The sequence below is a fragment of the Apium graveolens genome, chromosome 7 (assembly GCF_009905375.1).
Source record: "Apium graveolens cultivar Ventura chromosome 7, ASM990537v1, whole genome shotgun sequence".
Classification (NCBI taxonomy): Eukaryota; Viridiplantae; Streptophyta; class Magnoliopsida; order Apiales; family Apiaceae; genus Apium; species Apium graveolens.
Window position 1 is genome coordinate 21,727,331 of NC_133653.1, and position 8,928 is coordinate 21,736,258.

Sequence of the window (8,928 nt, forward strand, 5' to 3'; positions counted from 1 at the left end):
TCCTAAAATCTCCACGTGTTATGAACTCGGCTTATCAAGATCATCCCATATCTCAACACATATAATATATTTGACTTAGTTTTAAATAATTAGTTTGCATAAAGAGAATTAAACTTTATGTTACCAAAAGATTTATGTGTCATATGAAGGTACCAAACATTTTATATTACTAGTTTATAAAGGTGCGAGATGTTTTTCCTTTTTAAATAAATATTTGCATAAATAGGTATTATAGGTAAAATATTAATACTTTAAATTATATAAAAAAATCTAAGTTGAAGTATTTAGAGAAAAAAATGGAGCTCCAAGAAAAAAAATAAATTTATTCGGTTTCAAAAGTTCTATAAATTAGTTTCTGACAATTTTAATTACCGACATAAGAAGGTGGTGAAATAATTTTTAATTTTTTGATGATTTAAAAACTATTATCAAATTGATATAATCCAAAAATTAATGATAAAAGATGATAATAAATTTTACTTTAAAATTTATTATAACTATGTATTCTTTATTTTGATCTCTAATATATTTTACAATATCTACTGAGACTCAATTTAGATTATTCAAATTTAAAATATACATGTGTATCAGATTTAGATTCTTTGAACTATTTGTTTATTGTAGGCCTTAACATTTTTTAATAGATTTGTCCCTTTGTACTAATTTCAAGCAAAATACAAATTTCAAATAAAAAATGTTTGTTAATTTAACATAGGTAAAGAAAAAGGATTCAAACTGAAGCCAAAAGAAATAAAAATATAATCATTTATTAAATTTTGTTTGTTTTTATTTTGTGTCTACCTTTTTTTCTATAAATCAGAGTTTGACAATTTTATAATTCAGTTATAACTTACAAAATACAAATACAAAAAAATATAACATATGCTTACATATATATTTACAAAACATGTTATCATGGTGATAACAAAATCATATAATTAAATAATTATGAAGAACAAGTTTTCATAATTGAACATGAAATTTACGGTATTAATTAGAGTTATAATATTTATTTTTAATATTTTTTAAGTTAATCAACCATCCGAATGAAAAGATAGTAAAAAATAAATAGTGTACATAAAAAATAATTTACTTATATATTAAACATTAGTAAGAAATATTGGTCAAATGATTGGTTGTTAAAATAGAAATTTAAAAACATTTATTTTTTTCTAAATATTTTTCCATACCACTAAATTATATAGATGTTAACATCTGTAATTCATAAATATTTTTAAAATAATATTAATATCAATATGGGAGTAAACACAAATTGGAAGTATTATTCAAACTATTTGTTGATTGTTAAAATAATAAACAAAATAATTTTTTTTCTGAAATTTTTGTCATATCAACAGAGTAATTCGATCTTGACATTTATACAGTTGGATCATTTATAAATATTTTTTTAAAAAACTGAAATATCAATAGAGGATTAAAGACTAGTAACAAATACAGGTCAAACTACCGGTTGACTCTTAAATATATTTTTTCTAAAAAGTTTGTAATATCATTAAAATATATAGATCATACAGTTCAATTTTTCTTATATATTTTTTTTAAAAAATTGAAACATTAATACGGCACTAAATACTAGTTAGAAATACTATTTTGGTTGATTGTTAAAATAAAAAGCAAAATCAATTTGTTTTTTTCTAAAACTTTTTCCACATCACCAATATATATATATATATATATATATATATATATATATATATATATATCGACATCCGGTTAGATCATTCATAATTATTTTTTAAATCAAAATATCAATATAGTGTTAAACACCCCTAAGAAATACAAGTGAGACTACTTCTTAACTTTTATAATAGCAAACTAAAATAATTTATATTTTTCTAAAAGTTTTGTGTTATCATTAAAATATATAGATCTTAATATGCGTATTGTTGAATTATTCATATATATTTTTAAAAAAATTGAAACATCAATACCGCTCTAAACAATAGTTAGAAGTACTACTCAAACTATTGGTTCATTGTTAAAATAACAAGCAAAAGCAATTTATTTTTTCTAAAACTTTTGTCACATCACCAAAATATATATATCTTGGTTGGATCATTGATAGTACTTTTTTTAAAATCAAAAAATCAATATAGGATTAAACACTATAAGAAATAATGGTGAGACTACTTAGTAATTGTTAAAATAGCAAATTAGATAAAAAAAATTATACTTTTGTGATATCATTAAATTATATAGATCATAACATCCTTGGATTATTCACATATATTTTAAAAAATTAAAACATCAATATGTGACTAAACACTAGTTATAAGTAATATTCAAACTACTAGTTGATTGTTAAAATAAGAAAGAAAATCAATTTATTTTATTTCTAAAAATTTTGTAATAACCAAAATATATAGATCCAAACATTCCTATGTTTGGATCATTCATAACTACTTTAAAAAAATTGAAATATCAATATAGGGTTAGACACTAGTAATAAATAACAATCAAACTACTAGTTGACTATTAAAATAGAAAACCAAATAAATTTCTTTTTTTAACATTTTGTAATATCACAAAAATATATATTTAAATTAAGAGTGTATGTGAAAAATCAATCTATTTAAATATTAAAATCTTAAACATTTTTAACAACTATATGTGTCATATGCATTAAATACTAGGATAGTTTTCCAATTTACCTACTAAATTCTATAAAAAATGGTCAAATTTAGGTGCTAACACTATGCCATAAGTGCAGATAGGCAACCCCTACTATACAGTTGCACAAGGCCTAAATGGTGTTGCATAAAGTAATAGGCAACACGAGGGAGGGGTTGCAAATGTGGATGTCGCCGTAGACCCCTAATGCAATACTTTGTGCAACACTTATAAGTATTGCATTACGTTGATTTTGCAACAGTGGAGGCAAATATTTCAACAACAATTAGTGTTACATAAGGCATGACGGGACATTACACTGGGTCCTACGTGGCAAGGGACATTTCAGATGCCATGTCAGCAGCAGGGGGTCCACAAAACCACGTCAGCATGCCACATTTTCATGACACGTTAGCATGGGTCCCACCCTTGCCACGTCAGCTGTGGGCCTACCATCTATTGCAATACTGAATTTATAATATGCAACACCATTTTTCGCTATATGCAACAATAATTTCATTGATTTGCAACGCCTTTTTTAATTACAACACCATTTTCTATGCACACTACAACACCATATAAAGTCAAACGCAACACTTGAAAAATAAAATTTTGGACATAATTGTTTTATTTTTACATAATACCTATCATAAGTGGCATCCAACAAGTCCCAACAAACATCGTACAAAAACAACCCTAAAAAGCATTTAACAAGCTTTAAACATACAAAACTAGTGTAAATCGCGCACATACACCCAATTCTAACATAAAAAGATGAAAAGTACGAAAATATTTTTTGAAACAACATAATATATGTATCATATGATGCACAACAAAGTCTGTAAGAAGTTGCTTCGCCTTGAGTGATTGGAATACCATTTTCCTCTTGATCACCGGAAAATGTGGGACATGCGTCTTCAATATTATCCTAGATTTTTATTAGCAACCATATAAAGTTCAGTGGATAACTGGAGTAAAAATTTTTGGGAAGAAAACAAGTAATTGTAAACTAAATCGAGGAAGTTAGCTTGTAACCTTACTACATATACATATGCCTACTGTAAAATTATTTAAGGTTTTTTCTAACAAAAATTAATCTCAATTAAATGTAAACAAATATTAATGTTTATACGTACTCGCACTCTGCCTTGATGGAGTCAAGCAAATCCATCGTTGCAACAACATCTAGGTCAAGTGTAACCTCGTCTAACAAAAGAACCTGGGAAAGCATAGGTTTAGATAATAATAAATCAAACTTCTACCGTATAACTTCAGCACAGGTCTTCCCTGCAAAACATTAAAATGCATCAGGTGAGTAGGTGTCAATACTTTTGAGACACACTTAAATGAAACTTTAAGATGTTCTTTCCCCTGTTAGGAAATAGTATAAATATATCAAACAGGCTCAAATTATACCCTAAATTAGTGAGTGGCATTACAACATATTCCAAGAATGACCCTTCGAGATAGTTATTACATGAAAAGTATGCAGGTCAGGCATGACAAGGTCCTTAACAGTGCAGAAAAGGTACTGACAAATTATGCCCTTTCTATGAGCCCCTGAAATACTTACTATTGTGTATGTAAAGCCTCATAACCTTGAATCCACGATTAGAAAGGCCTTCCTCGGAAATAAAGATATTATTTATCAGATCCTTATCAAAGTATTTCACAATATATTAGCAACATAGAGACATGAATGGTTTTAGTACACACACAAGTGCAAGATAGACGCGCGGCTCTCACTTTAAATATATATTTATTTAATTGTAAAGAATCATCAGTCATGGACAGAGAAGCGAGGTTTGCATGGATTTATAAAACTTTAGGATTCCCTACCACATTTTTTACATATTATACAGGTAATATTCTGGCTGAATATCAATTTAATGTACACTAAATATTTGATTAGATAATATCACTTTCCTTTCTGTTGCATATGTGAAAAAAGCTTAATACATAGCAGGGTTGTTTTCTCAGTTCCAAAACTAATACAATTTTCTCCTTTTATGGGCTTTATATATTAGCCCATACATATAGAACACGGGTATCTTTAATTTAATGACTACTGAAGGTAACTTATACACCAGGGCCTTGGTATATAAGTTATTGCTTTTGTCGTTGGGATGTCTCTTATCATGTACTATTGTACTTATCTAACAAAATCTCGATTGACGTGTGAAAGAATGCTGACATCCTCCATATTCTCAGAATAAAAGTGAAAAAAACATGAAATTTCAGATTCTACATAGTTAGGATACTTGCTCTATATAGTGCCTGAATAGGACACGTATTATTATCATACTCTAGCCACAAGAACATAATCCAAGCTACTGTATCAGAGTAAGTGATCTTTAAAATTAAAGTCCCCCATATTTTATTAAAAATGACTAAATGAGAAAGCACCACTAGATATAATACTAGCATAAAAACCAAGTAGTATAGCCATGTAAGACTTCAATAAACAGATGAATTAGATTTATAGTGCTTTCACATCAGTTTTATACAAGCATAACAGAAAACACAATAGTAAAGGCACATACCAATCTCACTGCTAGCTTTTGTAGATGTTGGATACAATACCATGCACTTTCTGTGTCCAGTATATGGGAGCTCTTAAGCTAAAACCTTACCAATTGCTGAAAGAATAATATTTTGAATTTAAATCACCTTCTAGCTTCTCGAAGCTATCAAATTCATAGAATGTATGGTTTTTCCAAGAATATACCTTCTGAAGGAGCAAATGCAATGTCAAGTATCTGTTTTGAGGTGTGTACCACGTTATCAAATGTGCTTGCTGTACCAGCTCCTACAACACATATCTTCACATTTGGGGTACGAGCAGCATTATAAATCAAAAACCAAATCCCATCCGGATGGAAAAACCGTCTAGAACTTCAGCTTTTACTAACTTGACATCACTGACTGCAAAATCTTACTTCCAAGCTTCAACAAAGACTAGACCGGCTTTAGGAGAAGTTATAACAATCCAGTCAAAATTTACCATAAGCTATGACAGTCAGTGGACTCAACAAAGACGAGTGGTTTGCCAAAATTTAGCAAGTAATTTTAAAAATAAGAAAACAAGGATGATGACCAACAAATACCACATAAATACAAAGTAAAAAAACATTACACCAAAACTGTGATTCTTAGTTTCATCATATAAAAAGTATTCAACAATACTACGTGAACATATCATTAAGGGTAAACAACTTGAAGCGTATAATAATTCTATCAATCTTTACCAAGATAAAGACCACGTATCATCTAGTTGAACATATATAAATTCCATGAGCAAGGCTAAATTTTGCTTTTGCTATTCATAAGATAGAGGTCACGAGAAACATACCTCTTCCTGATGAGTTTCCAGTTGTATACATACAAAAAGCAAGGTCACGAGAAACATACCTCTTCCTCATGAGTTTCCAGTTGTATACATACAAAAAGCAACTCGCAAAGATAATCCAAAACCCACATACTAAAGAGATGAAATATACTAACCCCAAAGCCTAAAATCAAATAAACCTAAATTAGTAAACTCTAATTTACATAAATCAAATGTACAAAGTGAAATCAAAACCCCGTGTAATTAGAGATTTGTTACATATACTAAAGAATTAAGCCGAACTTCATTTGCTATGAAAGAAGAAGAGAGAAATAAGAATACAATAGAAGAGAGAGATAAAAGTAGGAGAAAAAGACGCGAATTAGAGAAACGGAGAGAGATGAGAAAAGATAAGAAGCATGGGGGACGGGTTAACGATCCAACCTAAACCTAATTGTTTAAAATGCAGTCTGGAACTCAAGGTCCAACCTAAAATGGGCTAGAAGCCTATATCTATACAAAGTCCACCTTGAACCATGTTTAAGGCCCAACCCAACTACAATTACAATATATATTTAATACATATATTTTAAAATTAATATTAATATATTATCGATATAATTCTTATTTAACCTTCCGAAAAATCCCCATTTCGATAAATCGTAAATCGGTTGGTCAACCGATTTAGTCCGATTTCCGATTTCTGTAACCATGATAAAAATTAATAATGTATTTATTAATTTTGCAAAAATGTATTAATTAATTTTATAACAGCTTTTTTGTTTTTTTGTAAAGATATTTAGTTTAATATAATATATTTCACAATTTTTTTATAATACATTATTATTTAAAAAAGTAATTGTTCATTTCCAATATATTATAAAAGAAGTATAATATATAATTAGTTTAATTGTTATACGATTTCACAAAAAACGTCTATAAAATTCAAACAACAATTCCATATCAGTAAAATAAATTGCTTTTAACATCTCTATGGTTGGATCGTCAATATTTATTTCTTTTAAGAAATCGAACCTTTATTCAGGACAATAGTACAGTTTAGGGGTTATTCTAGTTTTCCCAATTTGATATAAAATCTATTTTTTTTAAAAGTATCCATCTCTAAAATTTGTAGGTAACATCATTCATATGGTTGGATCGTCGAATAAGAATTTTAAAAATATAGAATCACCAGTCGGGACAAGACTGGGTAACAAGAACCCGTGTTGACAGTAATTTTACTATTATAAAAATACACGATGTAAAATCTAATTTTTTTAAAAAAAATTATAAATCTCTAAACTTAGTAGGTAACATCATCCGTACAGTTGGATTGTTCAACAAGAATTTTAAAAAAATAGAATCATTACTCGGGACAAGACTTGGTTATATAAACCCGTGTTAACCGTAATTTGACTATTATAAAAACACACGATGTAAAATTTAATTTTTTAAAAAAAATTTAGACATCTCTAAAATTAGTAGGTATCATCATCAGTATGGTTGGATCGTTGAACAAAAAAATTTAAAAAATAGAATCATCACTCGGGACAAGACTTGGTTATAGGAACCCGTGTTGACCGTAATTTGACTATTATAAAAATACATGCTATAAAATCTAAATTTTTTTTAAAAAATTTAGACATCTCTCAATTTGGTAGGTATCATCATCCGTACGGTTGAATCATTGAACACAAATTTAAAAAAATAGAATCACCACCCGGAACAAGATTACGTAATAGGAATCCGTGTGTACCGTGGTTTGACTATTATAAAAGCACGTGATATAAAATCTATTTTTTTATAAAAAAATTACGCATCTCTAAAACTAGTAGGAAACAATATGCGTACGGTTGGATCAAATAAAAATTATTTTAAAAAAATTAGAACATGAATATAACAAATAAATTTTAAGAATAGTACAATAATTAAGGCAACACTAAATAACCTATTGCAACACCAGAAAGCAAATGCAACGCCTGAAGTGCCACGTCAGCTGCCACGTTAGCAACTGGGCCCCACTTATTCCACTTCAGCATGCCACATCAGAATTTTGGGCCCCACTGGTGCCATGTCAACATGCTGATATGGCATGCTACGTCAGCATGCCACCTCACTAGTTGGTCCCACATATGGGGCCCAAAATGCTAACGTGGCATGACACGTTAGCTTTCCACGTCATTAACTATGGGTCCCAAACATGCCACCTCATATTTATTTTCCATGTCAGCATTTATTAAATAAAAAAAATATCTAATGCAACGCTATGACCTCTACTGTTGCATGCTACGCAACACTAACAGTTATTAGCAACGGTAGCTTCAATATACTCTAACGCTTTCTCCACACTGTTCTAATAAACTAAAAATTTTGTAGATAATCCAACGCTTTTCGTGCAACGCTGGATAAAAACTGTTGCCTATGTGCACTTATAGCGTAATGTAAATTTGACTAAAATTAGTTAAATTTAACTGTTAAATTCGACCAAGAATGGTAGAATTTACCCGTATTTTATTTTCAACTAAATATGGTTGAAAATAGTAATTTTGACCATTATTGGTCAAATTTAGCACATTTCAGAATTGCCATTTGTCATGCTTCTATTGGTTGATAAGAGCATCTCCAATAGAGGTTGCTAACAAAGTTGCCAAACCATGACAAATCATTAAATATATTATTTTTTTAATTTTCTCTCACATCCATGTCACTCTTGGCAACATTTATTGAAATTTTGCTCCAATGGTTAAGCCACTTGAAAGGTTGCACATGTGGTCCCTCTATATTAATTTAGTTCAATATAAAAGTGGGTTCAATAATATACAATTTAGGTGTTTTTATGACTTTTTGCTAATTTATGAAGTTGCCAAGGGGTTTCCAAATTTTGTCAATCTTGGTAAGCAACCTTTTGGCAACCTCCCAATTCCAATAGGTAGACAACCAAGGGTGCGATGCCACATAAGCTTGGCAAC

At 29.2% G+C, this 8,928-nt stretch overlaps 1 long non-coding RNA gene across 1 annotated transcript; it reads right to left on the reverse strand.

Moving 5' to 3' along the window:
• Positions 1 to 3,443: 3,443 nt before the first annotated feature.
• LOC141674008 (uncharacterized) lies at positions 3,444 to 5,774 on the reverse strand. The gene is made up of 3 exons (XR_012555828.1): positions 5,175 to 5,774; positions 3,768 to 3,918; positions 3,444 to 3,559 (listed from the first exon to the last, which is right to left on the reverse strand). It is a non-coding gene; the product is annotated as an uncharacterized LOC141674008 (long non-coding RNA).
• Positions 5,775 to 8,928: the final 3,154 nt, after the last annotated feature.